Source organism: Lutra lutra, chromosome X (genome assembly GCF_902655055.1).
Source record: "Lutra lutra chromosome X, mLutLut1.2, whole genome shotgun sequence".
Taxonomy (NCBI): Eukaryota; Metazoa; Chordata; class Mammalia; order Carnivora; family Mustelidae; genus Lutra; species Lutra lutra.
Window position 1 is genome coordinate 97982525 of NC_062296.1, and position 16895 is coordinate 97999419.

Genomic DNA, 16895 nt, shown 5'->3' on the forward strand with positions numbered 1-16895 from the left:
CAAAGACTCTTTGATACTAACATGTGGATGATCTCATGCAACGCACTGAATCCTGTACTGAAAGGAACACGGAGGGGTTGTGTGGGTGCAGAATGGTCTTCAGTGTATGCGTTGTTGAGCCTTACGATTGTGTGGCTGCTGGGAGCTGTGGCTCGCTGTCCAGCGTCACGAGAGAAGATGGTACCCCATGTCCCTAGACCCAGAAAATGCCTAAATTCAACATCCCAAGCACACTTTCTACCAAATGTGGATTGCTTTCGCACCATCATACATTCGAACCATCATATGTGGAACCATCATAGATCAGGGACCATCTGAATAACTCACAAAACTCCCTCCCTCCCCATTAATTCATTGGGTCTTTGGATCTCTTCAGCATCCTCCTTCTCCAGTTGACTTGGAGCAGAAGGGTGCAGTCGCCACGGGGTCTATAAATTAGATGTTTTCAGTGAAGTCATTCAAGGAAGGAAGGAAATTCTAAGAGGTGGGAGCCATGATAATACAATTACAAGACGAATTTGCAGTGGGTACGGTTGATCGTTCTGGATTCATAAGTTCTGTGCACCAAACGCAAAAGTGATTAGTAGAAACACAACATGGAAAATCATCTGCGATGTCTGTCCGACGAGGATAAACAGTGTTCGCAGAGAAGCACATTTTTACTACGTCTTTGTTTTGACACGTGCTTGTGTTTGAAAGTCGAACAGGGACGGGCACTACCGGTTTTTAAACAAAACCTCACATTTGGAAAATGAGGACAGTAACCAAGTCCACGCCGATTTGGAGACACCTATGAATTTCAGCTCCGGGTATGGAACTTTCTACAACTCCTGTACTACACAGGTGTGTTTTCCTTCTGCACAACTGTCACTGAACTCAATAAAGCAGAGAAAACATCTGAGGAAGACGTTCCACACCTACTTTCCCAAGGGCTTTTCCATCATAAACCCACCGAGGTCACGTGGGATCGCACCTTCATGTCCGTGTACACACCCTCACATCCACGTACGACCTTGCAAATAAGTATGAGTAGACACATATCCATCCTGATCACTTTTGCACATAAACCAGGCTTCATTGTACACACGGATTGACTTTTCTTTTGGTTTAGCTTTTCACGGAAATAACCAACCTGCTAAATACCTATTAGTTTAATTTAATTTACTTTTTGTTGTTGTTAAGATTTTGTCTGTTTATTTGAGAGAGAGAGAGAGCGCAGAGCGGAATTGAGAGGGAGAGGCAGATGCCCCGTTGACCAGGGAGCCCGATGTGGGACTCGATCCCAGGACCCTGAGATCTTGACCTGAAGTAAAGGCAGATGCTAAACTGACTGAGCCACCCAGGTATTCCTACCTTGTGAAAAATCATGGGGAAGGGAAGGGAAAGGGAAAGGGAAGGAAAAGGGAAAGGGAACCTGTGGCAGGTCGAGCATACCCCAGGCTGGAGGGCTCTGGAGGCCACAGGTTGTAGAAATCATACCGGGCCTTTGCACGCCTGCAGTGTAGATCCTAGAAGAGGTCAACAGGCAAATAAAGGATGTGGGGAATGAGGAGACCAGAGTTCCCTGCAAATGGTGCCCTTTGTCATCAGCGTGGCTTTGAGCTGGAAGTCACTGAGCAGAGACAGAGGCAGAAGACGCCTCCCCGGGAGGGAGCAGCCCTTAGCCAATGCACAGCAGACATTCTTCAAAAATGAGCTCGGGTGCGAATCCCTCTCAGGGGAAGGTTTTATGGCCACAAACAGGGCAGAAAGCTGGTGCCCCAGATAGAGCTGCCCGAGCACACACCTCACTGCACGTGTTTCCCTCTCTACCCCTGACCAGCCCTGGAAGTTGGCAACTCGGCCTCCGTCTTGGGCGTCTCTGCAGACTCCTTTGTTACCACGCCTCATACCCAAGCGCCCACCTCAGCTTAGAGATGCTCTAAGCTCACACGAAGCTCTGCCCCTGTGTGTGGGGGGGGAGGCACCCTCGTCCTTCCCTGTGTGATTTCCTCCAGGTCATGTCATTTTGGAGAGCCCCAGCTGGAGAAGTGTGGAGGGTCCAGAAAAAAGCATGTCCCCCCACCCCACTGCCCCACCCTGCTGCAGGACCTTGAGCTGGATCCTGGAGCAGAGAGAGGACACCAGTGGAAAAACCGGTGACGTCCGACTGAAGTCCGTGATTGAATTACGAGTAATGTTGTAAAACCCACGCCGGGTTTGTAGGTTTGACCAACGCACCACACCCAAGGACGCGAACATGGGTGCAAAGGCATCTCGGCACTTTCCTGCACATCTCAAACTATTTCCAGATAAATTCTATTGCGAAAAAATAGTTTTTGCAAAAACAATTAATTTTACAACGATCGGGTGGCTCTCTGTTTCAGGGTGAGTGCCAGAGCGGGAAGGAATTAGGAGCTACATCATGTTTCCTCTCATAAACCCGACCCTGTGGGGGCATGAGATGGGGGAGCTCGCTGCCGTCCAGAATCATCAATCCATTCTGGTTGCATCCGTGTAGATCAATGACATCCGTGTAGATCAATGACAGCAGGGGAGACACTGCCGTATCTGGGGGGGTTACAGTAACAATGGACCCTCGAACATTCCATTTGCCAAAGTGGTTACAGGAACAAGGGACCCAGGAACATTCTGTTTGCCAAACTCCACACCACCCACAGCTTCCGTAGCATATCCCACTAACCCTGCTAAGAGCTGATGCCACGTAACAATAATGTATCCCCCTGGCCTCATTCGTGGTAACAAATGTGTCTCATTAATTCAAGAATGTATCCCCCTGGCCTCATTCATGGTAACAAATGTGTCCCACTAATTCAAGCTGTTTACAATAGTGCAAACCATGGAGGCGGCGAGGTATAGGACACCCTCTGGACTTCCTGCTTTTTTTTTTTTTTTCTGTAAGCTGAAAACCCCTCTGAAAATTATATATTTTTTAAAAAGTGCTTTTTCTTTTCTTTGGATATTTGCATTTGGGTTTTTTCCCGTGTGTGGGTGATTACTCGCATTTTTTGCAAAAGATGTAGCTCACCTTGGAAGTGGAGATGCTGAGTTCCCTTATTCGCTGTGGCTAGGAAATGTGTGTTCTTTGCTTAGATATACTTTAATTTATTAATATATATATATATATATATATATATATATATATATATAATTTTTTTTTTTTTAAGTAGGCTTCATGCCCAGTGTGGAGCCTAATGCTTCGATAGACTTTTAAACACACCTTATTTTGCCTGCAGTGTACAAATAACAAATGTCTTTCCCCCAGGCCCAGCAGGCGACAGGCTATAGGATTTCCTAGGGGGTCAAGGACAGGATGCTTCTCTTCCTGCCCCCCAAGAGAACTGCCTGGGAGGTCCCCATGAGGTCAGCTCCAAGAAACCAGTCCCCACGTGCCACAGGAACCCAGTCCCTAAATGGGGTTCTCTCCCACATGCATTCCTGGGTGATCCCCTATGTCACTGGGGAAGAGTGCCTTCCTGCAGGCTGGCTGACATTTGCTGAAGCACAGAGATCCTCCCAGAGCACGATTTTACGCCTCCAGAAAAGCCGTGCCCCTTACTTTGTTTCCCGTTCCCCAGCATCAAAGCCGAGCGCCCCTGAACTCTTTGCTTGCAAAACAAAAAGGGCGGGATTTGTGGGAAAAGGGAACCGAGGGACTTAAAGTCTAGACAGACCTTGCAGGGAGCACGTGAATGTAGACTGATCCCCTGCCTTTGGGGGCACAGCACAGTCTCTGTCAGGCTCCAGCCTCTAGCTCCCCCGCCCCATCAGGGCCTCAGCCTTTTCTCTTGCAAAATGAGAACAATAGTAAGGAAATCCGGCTTCCCAGCATTGTGGGGCCTATGGGGGCTGCAAGGCGGAATGGGGTTTCTTTTAGCACACCGCAGCACAAGGAACATTGGCTGATCTTCCCAGTAGGATTCTCTGTGGAGGGATCAGTAGAAGGAATAATTCATGATTTTTAGACAGAGAGGTTTTTTTTTTCTTCTTTTCTTTTGTTTTTTCGTAAATGGGTCAGCACAAGGATTCATGCATGCTACCGTTTCACGGGGAGTAATAATTTGTTGTTCTTAGATTTTTTTGTAAATGGGTCAGCACAAGGATTCATGCATGCTAACGTTTGCCTGGAAGTAATGATTCATTATTTTTAGATACAGAGAAATAGATGAGATATATATACACACACACACCTTCCTATTATGCACATGCGCACATTCTATGGGTTTTAAATCCACATATATGTAAATATTCATAAATATATACATACATAAAAATATATATAATATATATAAACATATGTACACATATATAAATATATATAAATATACTTAGGTATTTATATTTATTTTCAGATTCTACATAGTTATGTACAGATACACATATATGCTATCAGTTAAATTTAACATTTATAACTAATAGGCATACATACTATAATAAACCTTACGTTATATATGTACATTTTCTAAATACATATACACCCTCTTAACTATATTTAATGTTTATAACTATATATATACATACTATATAGAAACAAATTTTATACATAAATACACATGCATGTACATCCTATTAATTATACTTAATGTTTATAACGAATATATACATGGACAATACATAATAATACATGTAACGTTCCATATATGCACATATATATAAGTACACACACATATCTACAGACTGAGAGACTTATTATAAGAAATTGGCTGATGCACTTAGGGAAGCTCCCAAGACCCAAGATCTGTAGGGTATTTTGGCAAGATGGTGCCCCAAGATTCCTACCCGTTGGTTCCGTTCTCATCCCAAAGCCAGCAGGCTCAACACACATACACTCCGGAGGCAGGAAAACTGGTTCAAAAGCAGTCTGGCAGGAGCAAGTCTTATTTGGGGGAGGTCTGCCTTTTTGACGTACTCGGACCTCATTCAACTGATTGAATACAGCCCACCCACGTCAGGGAAGGCCATCTGCTCTACTCCTTGTCTCTTCCTGAAACAGTCTCACGCAGACACACACAGAACCATGTCTCCCCAAACGTGTGTGCAGCCTATACACCTTCCCATCCCCTGCTCTGCTCCAGTCCTCCATCTCAATGCACGGAATTGACCGCTACAAGGTGTGCTGGCTAGCATTACACCAACTTGGAAAAGCTGTGGAGCCCAGCTGTTCGGTCAAATGCTAGTCGCAGTGTTGCTCAGCGGGTGTCTTGCCAAAGGGATGAACAGCTACAATCAACTGACTTTTAATAAACTACATGATTCTCCACAAGGTGGGTGGGCCTGGTCCAATCAGTTGAAGACTTGAAGCAAAAAATAAAGAAGAGGAAGAACAGGAAAAAGAAAAGAACAAATTGGGCTCTCCCCAAGAAAAGGAGATTGTACCAGAGCTCCCAACCTGCTGCTTTGCAGAATCCTGACCCCAGACGGCAGCATCAACCCCTCCCTGGCTGGCAGGCTTACACTACAGATTTCACCGTGGCTGGCCCCAAAACTGATTGCATGAGGCAACTCCTTAAGATATGCCTGCACATGCCTGTGTATCCTATTGGTTCTGTTTCTCTGCAGAACCATGACAAAGGCAAAGGGAAGCAGAGGCAACCAGCCCTCACCCCTAGTCCCAGGGAATTCCCCCATGTAAGGAAGAGGTACACTGGGCAGAAATGCAACTCAATGCCATGCCCAAGGAAGTTGCGGGGATAGGAGTACCCGTGCATTCAGAATTATGGGATCAGGACTGGATGCCCAGGCTGTTCTGGGGCCGCTTTCTGGGGGCGTGTTTCACCGTGAGTAGGTGGGGTCTGCAGTACGACTGCATGGGTGTGGGTGTGGGGGACCGTGTGGACCCAGTCGGCAGGCAGTGACATCTCTGGTGGACAGGTGCAATCATGGCGTCAACAGTGTCATTACCCACAAGGGTCTATTTCGACCCTGTATGTGACAGTACGTGTCCAGTCCCAGTCCTCCAGGAGAGGGGGCTGTGCCGTATATATGGGAAGACAGGTCCATTCCCAGTGCTCCAGGTAAGGGGGGATGTGCCCTATATATGGTAATATATGCTCAGCTCCAGCCCTCCAGGTAATGTGGACTCTATCGTATATACGGTAGTATATGCCCAGCTCCAGATCTCCAGGTGGTGTGGGCTCTACCGTATATACGGTAGGATATGCCCAACCCCAGAACTCCAGGTGGTGTGGGCTCTACCGTATATATGGTAGTATATGCCCAGCTCCAGCCCTCCGTTGAGTGGGAGTCTGCCGTACATATGGTAGTATATGTGCAGTCCCCCTCCTTCAGATCCAGTGGACTGTACCGTATATATGATGCCACACGCCTTGACTGTGTTCTCCATGTTGCACCAATGTCACTGAAGGGGCATGGGCTGCATCTATACCCTCAAAATGAGGTGGTGCTTTTTTTTTTTTTTTTTTTTTTTTTTTGTAATTCTCTGGTAAACTCAGTTAAAGTTGCCAAAGTGAGTCATCATCTCTCACATTCTTATTTCTTGTCCTTTCTCCATCTGATATCACCCTAGAAATTTTCCAACAATTAAGTTGTGACAGCATTTCTTTTCGATAGAATAAGCGCGTTTTGCAATCTTTGCTGAGCGTGGCTTTTTTTCCAAATCCCGGTTAAACTTCGCTGTAAGTGATTTATCTTCCTTGTCCACTCTTGAAGGACCCACATTTCCCTGCGGGATGTAATGGAAGTGGATGTTTACAGCTCCAACTGCTTTTGGCTTTGATGTCGACATTTTCAAATCTTTCACAGATCCCTGCGTCCACATTTCCTCCCCCTACCATGTATCCAAAAACCAATTCTGGGAAAACCACCCATTATCTCATTATGTGTCCGAGTGCCTTGTTCTGCAAAGACGCTGACTAGTCACAGCGCGCTTGAGCTCACAGTATCTGGGCTTTATCTGGCACTGACAAGACGTGGGTGACATTCTAATTCTTCAGACCTGGTGATGTGACCTGCAGAGCTCAGCCCTTGACTATGAAGGCGTCCAAGACACTGAGTCATAAGTTATCGCGTGTTATCAAGACCCCTTCTCCCTACTTATACCTTTCATGGTCATGCATGTTTCTCGCTCACCAATTCTGTAGATGCTGTTGAGAAAATCCACAAAAGGTGCAGAAACGGGACATGAATAACACATAGGCACAAGGGACTCTGTGACATTCTTGTCACTGACTCACTTGTAAGAAAGATACGGTGACTACGGGATGGCATTGACCCAAAGGAGCCCGGCCAGCAAAGGGCATGGACCCACTGCTGGAGCTCTATTTTTAATCTTTTCATCTGATGCTGAAATTTCTCCCTTTTTCCCCCCAGAACACATTTGACAGGCAAGCCTAAGGTTGAGTCAAGCCACCCTTGATTCCAACCTAATTATATTTTGAGTCAATATCCTTGCTTTAATTTATTTTTTATTTTATGTATTTTTTTTTACATCTTTAATTTATTGTTAGAGAGAGAGGAAGAAAAAGCAGGGGATGGGGCAGAGGGGGAGTAAAAGGGACAAGGAGATTCCACGCTGCGCACAGAGCCCCACACGGGGCTGGGTCTCCCCACCCTGAGATCATGACCTGAGCCAAACCCAAGAGTCAATGCTTAACTGACTGAGCCGCCTGGGCTCCCCGTTTTTATTTTACTTTTCAGTAGGTTGCCCCCTTCAGCGTGGAGCCCCATGCAGTAAGACCTGAGCTGAGTTAAAGTCAGATGCTCAAAGAACTGATCTACCCAGGTGTTCCGAATCAATATTCTCTTTGAGGACCAGCGAATTATTGCTCATGGACCCAGACACACACATGCACACAAACACACCCCTAAAGTCCCTATATTTGCACACATCCCTGTTCATCTGGTCTCCTCCCCCATTTCCTGGGTCTGAGCTCTGGCTGACTTGGGTCGCATAATTGGCCTATGTTGGCCGGCTCTAGACGCAATTACATGCTGGGTACACTTTTCTTCACTTCTCCCAGCCCTGCTAGTGCGCTCTGTGGCCTCTTCTCCCTAAACCCGCCCCTGCCTCTCTCCCACTCACAATGCATGTCTTTGTTCTGTCGGTCCTGGGCAAAGTAACCTAAAACGCTCACTCACAAGGAGGTATTTGAGGTTTCAAGAGGTGCAGAAGCCTTCCAAAAACACCCAGAGTTTCAAGCCTATAGAAGGGTAAAAACACACACAATCGTGACACATGGTTTTCATCTCAAGGACTAAAATAATTCGAAAGAGGTCAGCATTTTTAAAATTAATTAGTCCTCTGCCTCTTGCTGAAAAACCAGAGAATCGTCTGTTGTGCACCAAACTGAGGTCATGATTTCCTTTTCCTTTCCCCCTTCTATTTTTTTTTTCTTTTTCTTTTTTTTTTTTTCTGTTCAAACAGATGGTTTGCATTAAAAATGATACTGGCTAAGGGAATTTTTCAGCCTTTGGGGAGATGTCTCCAGCTGCAGTTTCGTGAGATGCCACTCCAGTGTTTGGGAGCCCGGACATAGTCACTGCACCAGGAGACATGTTTGTCTCGTGCACCCTTCTGGGGGATACACCAGCCTGATGCCACCAAGAGACAGCTTGCACCCCAAGACAGACTTACACAAATCCCCAGGAAACTGCTCGCTTGGAGGTTTGCTCATGGAGCCAGCCAGACCACTGTGCACAGACACAGCTGATTCCCCCCCATCACAGAAAACCCAGTGGACGCTGGACACGGAAGGACTGGACAGATAACAGAAGAGAAGGAAAATTCCCTGAGCTCGGACACGTCCGTGACCATCACTCCCGACAAATGCTTCCAGATCCTTTCCGTGGAGAGACCCAAATATACAAATGGGCCACGGCCACATCAGATGGACAGACAGAGCTCGGACCCATGACCCGGAAGCAAGCTCCACACACAGCCCCCAGCCCCCGAAGCCATCAGCCTCATGACTGCCAAGGTCCCTTAAGTGTCTCACATTTTTCCTCCTTAGGACCAACCCCAGCCTATACAATATGCAATCCTAACCGATCTCATAGGATGTCCTCCTTTGCATGAGCTGATATGAGTTTCCGCCCGTGCCAGCAGCCCCTAGCTAGGACGCACCTGCCTCCTCCCTTTTACCCCGGAGTCTCGGCACAGCACAGATGACAGTGGCCAACTCCTCCACAAGCTCATCTTCAAGAGTCCCTCAGCGTATCTCTACATCTTTCATGAAGTGTCCCCTGGTCCCTATTTTCAGTGCCCCATGTTTGCCTTTTCAAGCCGTGTCACCTGCCATCCCCTAGTAGCAGCCTGAACCCACCCCCTTTTTCGCCCTTCTCAAGAGCTGTCACCTGCCACACACCTGGCAGATCCCTCCCAGTGCTCTGGCCTCCGTTCCCATCGCCCACGTCCTCATCACCTATCCCAAGCTCTGCAGACTTCTATCCAAATCCCATCTCCTGACGCATGTGCTGGGAGGACAGGGTCAGCCTACATATTCACACACGAGCAAACCCTCTTGGCTTGTGTATTAAATATCTCTATTCTGATTTGTCCAATCTCCCCTTGACAGGCCTTCGTATAGCTCACCTGGATTTCCACGCAACACACCTCGTCATGGCAAACACGATCGTATCTGCAAGTTAAACGTATTTCCTGACGTCCCCAGAGAACTGGCTTCGCCCCACGGTCTGTGCATTCCGTAAGTTGCTTTTCGCCGTAGAATCAACCAAATCATGCTGCTAGGAATGCCTGAGACGGCCTTATTTTTTACAGACATTGTGAAAACAAGCTGGGTGGAACACCTGCCAGGTTCTAGCGGGGGATGGTTCTCAGCCTCACGCGACCCACCACGGACTGCATCAGCTTCAAGACAGATACGTGTTTGGGAGTCCAAGAAGCCAATGAGCCAGACGTCTCCCTACTGGACCTCTGTGCCTCCAGCAAACTTCTGAGGCTTTGAGATGGTTGGGGAACCACATAGCTCAAGGTTGGCTTGAACACCTGTAAACATTTCTTCGGGGGTCCAGACATCTGATATTTCATGAATGCCTGTATCAGTCACTTCCAAAAGCATGACAAAGGACAGAGTCACTGGACCTGATTATGGTTTTCGCAGAAGACACACACATCCCAGCTTCCCACTGATTTCTTTGTGTGTGTGTGTGTGTGTGTGTTTATAGATTTTTTAAAGTCATCTCTACCCACTGCACGGGACTCAAACTCACAACCCTGAGGTCGAGGGTCTCATGTTCCACAGACAGAGCCAGCCAGGAGCCCCTGCCTCTGATTTCTGACAAACTCTTTGCTGTCCTCATGTCCTCCACATGAGGACCAAGGCCATTGCATAGACACAGCCTGTTTTCACAAAGATGTTGAAACTTGTATAAATGGATCCTTAAGTAGAAAAATATATATATGTATGTTTGTTTTTGTAAAGTATAAAGAGGAAATAACTGTTGAAACAGAGCACATGCTTGAATGTTCTGAAAAGTCTAGGTAGCTCGTTTTCCACACGTCTTGTCCATCGAGAGCCTTCTTTCCAGGAGGCCGGAAAAGCAAGCCAGTCTGGGAGCAGATCCTATGACCCATGTCAGCTGACAGTGTGGTGAGCTTGCCCCACACCGCTCACCCCTGTCCAGCTCACACGAGCAAGGTGCACGCATGTCCAACAGGTGCATGAAACCTCAGTGACGGATCTGCCCACACCTATTAGGATGGGTATCACGGAGAAGACACATGAGAAACCATGGGTTGGCAGGAACGCACACACGAAACAGCCTGAGCCACAAAATCTATCCTTGTATGATGATTTGATGTGCGGACGCCATGGTCATGCCGCGTGCTTATCGCCTTGTGCTAGGAAGTGACATTCCTCCTACAAGTCGGTGAGGTGACCAGCCCCTGCCCAAAGGGAGAGAAACGTGCTTGTATTTGAAAAGATCAGTCTCCAAAGCCTGGCCTCCCTTGCTGGATCTGTCTTCATTAGGAACTCTCTTCTCGTGACCTACCCCTCCTGTGTCAATCTCATGGCCCCGCATTTGAAGGATTCTCCCCAATTTGTAAGTCCGTGAGCCATTGTCTATCCAAATGCCTAACAGGGAAATGGGCATCTTTAGGGACTCCAAGTGCCAGAGAATCCCCTGGGCCTGGAAAGCGTTTCCCCACCAGAATTCACATGGGGGGGCCCTAACCCCAAACCAGAGCTTCAAACCACCCCACCTTCCCACTATGGTTTCAACATTCCGTTCTCCGAAAACATCAAGACTCTTTGACCATCGACTTCTCCCAACACACGTAATAGGTAACCTGGCCACATACTTCCAGGAAAGGCCACACCCGTCAGCAAGGGAATTTGTCCCATTTCTTGCTCCCAGACCCACTGACCTCCTCATACCTCCATCCTATCTTCTCGCAGAATGTGATACAAGATGGGCCCTTGTACGCTGTTATGGGTTGAACGGTGTCCCCTCTTCAAAATGCATGTCCACCTGGAACTTCAGAACTTGACTTTCCTTGGAAAGAGGATCATTGCTGGTTAAAATGAGGTCATCCTGGAGTAACGTATGCCCTGAATCCAATCATTGGTGTCCTTCAAAGAAGAGGAGAGGACACAGATGTAAAGAAGAAGTGCTTGTGAAGACAGAGGCAGAGACTGGGATGATGTTTCTATGAGCCAAAAGTAGGGAAAGGAAAAATATTTTTCCTCTACCCTGTTATATTCTGTATCTGCGGCCTGCAAACTAAACCGATAACAGACTCATAAGAGAACAACTAGTTTGAATTATATGCTTACCTACCCGTGGGAGTTCACAAAGAAAGAAACAGTTGAAGGAGGCATGGCTGGTGTTCTTCAAAGAAGAGGAGAGGACACAGATCTTGAGAGGTGCTTATGAAGACAGAGGCAGAGAATGGGGTTATGCTTCTAGAAACCAGCCATATGGGAAGGAAAATATTTTTCCTCCACCCTGTTAAGTTCTGTACCTGAGGCCCACAAATTAAACTAATAATAGACTCATAAGAGAACAACTAGCTTTAATTCTATACTTATGTGCCCGTGGGACTTCACAAAGAAAGATGTAGCTGAAGGAGGTGGTCATATGATTAGGGTTTATGTAGCAACTTAGACTAAAAAAGGGAAAAGGAGCTTGGGCTTCTGTAGGAGGAGGCAAGTTATGAGAAGGTTGGGGAAAAAGTGTGTGATAAATAACATTGTCTTGGTATACATGTAGGACTCCCTTAGGTAATAAAAAATGTCTCCAGAATTAACTGTCTTTCTGGTAAAAGACATCTCTGCAAATGCAGATTTCTTTTTACGAAAGGGAAAACTTATATGCTCTGTTTTTAGGTACTTAAGGAAAGGCAGCTTTCCCTGCCTCTGCAGGTTTGCAATCACCTTTAGGTCACCATATATATGATACTTGATTCTTCTATGTGTGCCTTTGAATTTGAAAATTTATTGTTCTCATTCTGCATGTTTTAGACCATTTTATTTTTCACAGCAAGGCAGTCCTGTGTACGAGGATAAGTTTAAATAAATGTAAATCTGAGTGGAGTCCGTCTGATGGTAACGAGAGTCCCTGTTGGATTTTCTTACCCAGCAGACAAGTGTTTCATATCATCTATGTTCCCCTACTTGGCTTTCCCTGACCTAGCAAAACATTGTCAGGCCAAACAGCCTTAACTGAGCTAGGAAGCTGGGTCCACTCAGTGGTGTCCATGGGCCGCCCTGAATGCCAGCGACCTTCCTAGTCGCTGACCCTGCAACACATCCCAGGGAATGCCAGTTCTCCCTCTGCACAGAACACTGGCCGCTTCCAGCCCTTCTCCAAAATGAAAACATAGAATGAAAAGTAGAGGTCACTCCCGGAAACCACGGGTTTTGAGAAAAACTTTGTGTTCTTCCAGATATGGCTTATGCGTTCCCCGTTTGGAAGATTTAAGAGAAATAAAGTGGAAATCCAGGAGCCTCAAGGGGTCTTGTACGGAAATGGACTGCAGACACACAGACAGGAGGAAAGAGACACCAGGTTAATCCTGTGCGAATGGGCATTATAGACGAGGGAGGTGACTGAAGGTGGCCACTTCCATCCCCTTCATACAGAGAAGGAACACATTGGTCAGGAATCCACAGGGCAATCAAGATTGGGCTGGGACACCAAATCCAGAGAAAAAACACAAGCATTGTGTGTGTAGCCTGGTCGGCCCTGCTTTTGCATCTAGACATCAGGACACCTCCCCACATCTAGGTGCTGGGTGGCCACCTTCCCCAGCGCACACTTCTCTCCTGCATCCAGGCCACAGATGGGATCTCCGTGTGCACTGGCAGTGTCCTAACCAATTTTAATTCAGAGCTGGCACATTTGGGGGTGACCAGCCCCGAACCCCAGCAACCTCCCTCATGACCTGGATTGAGAAAAATAAAAAGCTGAATGTCTTTGCAAACAAGCTAGATGTATCTGCCATTTTCACTGTAGTGAGAAAAACAGGCAGCCAAGCCTCACCCAGAGTGAAGACGCAATACTGGGGCTTAAAATGCCTGAACACCATGAACCTCCACGTAGGACACTAAGGGATGGAGAAGGCAGGTGTCCCAGGTCCCCTAAAATTATGCAAATAACTCTAAAGGCTGTTGGCACACCACAATGGTGGGTGCTGGACAGTCCTACAGTCTCTGAACGCCCCTCCTTGCAATGGGGAGACTATTCCAAACATCACAGGGAGAAAAGACACGTGTCCCCTTCAGCCTGGATTCTCAACAAAACAAAAACCCTTGGATCAACCCATTCTCGACACTTGGAAAATCGCCACAGAACTCACACGTGACCGCAGCATCTTGGTGGATGCACGGCGGCACAGGAACCAGCCTGTCCCCCTCACCACCCGGAGCAAGACTGAATTCCCGGATGCTTGGGAGGAAAAATCCTGTGGAAGGGGTCTTGAAGAGGAATGGGATTGGGTCAGGGAGCTTTGTCTTCCCTGCTCTGCAGCTGGCGGGTTTCCATCCGTCCTGGGAGACCCCCAGGATCTTTGTGTAAATCAATGCAATTCCCCCACCCCCTGAAGTGGGGGTGGAGCTCCCATGGAGGGGAGCTCAGATCTGCAAAATGCATGGGGAGCTCCCTCCCCAAAGCCACCCTGCTGAGCTGCAGAGACCAAATGTCTCTGCATTTGATAGACAATGAGATACACAAAGAGACAAAGAAACAAGACAAAGAGAGGGGGAGGCAGGGAGGTCCATCTCCATGGGCAGTTACATTTAAAAAGCCAACACACCCCAGACCTCGAGCAAGACAAGTAGACAGAAAATAAATCCCCATAGTCTGATAACTAGATTCTCTCTGTTACCCCAGGAGAGCAGATGGAAAGCCCCAAATTATTTTTCTCCATCCTGACTCATCAGGGAAATTCCCCTCACTTTGTGGCAGTCTTGGGCGTGCCTGTCCTAATTTAGGGCCCAAGGGAACTCTGGGTGTTTTTCCATGATTTTTCTGGGAGAGGTGGACGAGCACGCTGGCGGGAGGCGTCAGGGGGTGCCAGCGAGCTGGTGTTAAGGGGAGGGCCCCTTCCCGAAGCAGGCATTCACTCTCAGGTTCCAGCTGCCAGCTGGATGCTCTGTTTTATGCCCTCTTATCTTTCTTGATATACTTTTTGCACATTCTGAGTCTGAAAAGCTCTCTGTGAAATTCCTTCTCCCTCCCCGCAGGGCTCCACTGTCAAGGACCACCCCTCTGAGGATGATTTGGAAATGTGGGGTTGCTTCTTGGTGTTTTGGCTTTGCATAACAAGCAATCATGCAACCCTCATCCAGAAGGAGCCCTACTCCCCTAAGGCCCATGCAGAAGAACCTTGAAAAATCATCTGACTTTCCAACTGTCCTCAGTTTCACACAGGAAGCAAGTCTGCAAACGCATAAAGGAAGATTTGCTGGGAACATATACGAGGTTCACATGCATGGGTACCAAGCAGGACAATGTCACCTTAAAAATGACTGATGATACGTGGAGAGGTTTGCTGATACTTGAAAGTCTCCAAACTGTTTAATGGCGGTAAAATATTTCTGTCCCCCCACATTACCCTGCCTCACACGGACGGAACTTTGTCGCCAACTTTCAGAAAGTTCATTCGGGCCATTTTAGCAACTGACAGTCTGATTCAACATCCAAAAATTCCTGGTGAAAGGCTCTACAAATCAGTGAGACCCATTTTCAGAATTATTAATAAAGTTAAGAAACCACCCTTGGATAACAGTCTTTTATACACCATAGAACGAGATCTCACTCCAGAAAAAAATGGTTCTCAGACATTTTTACAGTACGTGACATGTCTGTATAATTTTGGATTCAAGTAAGTGACAAAACTGAATGATTAACCAATAAAATACCTGCACATGAATCTATGTATAATTTATTATCTATTATGTAGCAATCACATCTATCCCTCTTCTATCAACCTTCAATCTGTGCATCCATCATCCATCCATCCATCCATCCATCCAACTACCCATCCCTCTATCTATCATCTATCCATCCATCCCATGTATCTATCTATCATCTATCTATCCATCCATCCCATGTATCTATCTATCATCTATCTATCCATCCATCCCATGTATCTATCTACCTATCTATCATCTATATATTACCTATCATCTATCTATCCATCATATCTATCTATCCATCCTATCTATCATCTATCTATCATCTATCTATCCATCATATAATCTATCCATCCATCCATCCATCTGTGCTATCCTATCTTATCTGAATAACCATCCATCCATCTCTCCATCTGTCCACCCATCCATCCATCTATCCATCCATCCATCCACCCATCCATCTATCCATCCATCCTTCCAACTTTCTACCCAATCAACTATCCATCCATCTATCTACCATCTATCATATCTATCTATCCATCATGTGTCATATCTATCTGTCATATCTGTCCATCCTCCATGCATCCATCTATCCATCCATATCTACCTGTTATCTATCTGTCCATCTACCCATCCATCATATCTATCTACCTATCTCTCATCTATCCATCCATCCATGCATCTGTTATCCCTGGCCATCCATCCATCATCCATCAATCCATCCTATTTATCTATGTATCTATCTATCCACCCATCTTTCTATTATCTACCTATCTACCTACCTTCATCTATCACCTACTTATGCATCTACACGGTTTCATCCCTTTTCCCAGTATTGTATGGATGTAATAATGTGAAAGCAAGCAGCCACCACATTTTCAGCAGCATGTGCTGTGTAGGAGGCATTTGCAAAGAGTCCACATTCCTTTCTCTGCAGGAAGTGATCAGAGCCCTTTGGCAATGAAGCCCGCTAAGCTCTGATTCCATTTGGATTTAATAAATGATTCCATGTAACTCTGCAAAAAAACAACAAGTGAGTCTAGATTTCATGCACGGTGACAAGATCTGGGATATGCATCAGCCAGAGAGAGGCAATGATGAACTTAACATTTGTCTGGTATAAATAAGATTTGTCATAGGTTTGTGTGTGTGTGTGACCCAATTATAGTTTCAACATCAATTTTAAAAATTACTCTCTCTGCTTTTGCTAAGGGTCAGTGACGCCTTATGGTTTATGGTATATCCATCTGTTCAGAATTTTTCCAACATTTTAACAATTTCCGTTAATATTTCAACTCCACGAGTGATGTTTAGAAAGCTAAAAAGAGTTTAGATTCTGGGCTGATCCCACCGTTTCAAAAGCACTAGTTGGGCTTATAGTATTTGAAGTGGAAGAATTTTTGTTTTTTTTCCATGGGAGTGGAATTTCCACATGGCTCTTAAAAAGCACCTATGACCCATGAAGGGCAAGATAAAATGCTTCCCCTAGAATTGCAGTTGGCTGTATACAAAGCATTGGCAAACCTGGACGGTCACAATAACCAAGAGTGTGTATTT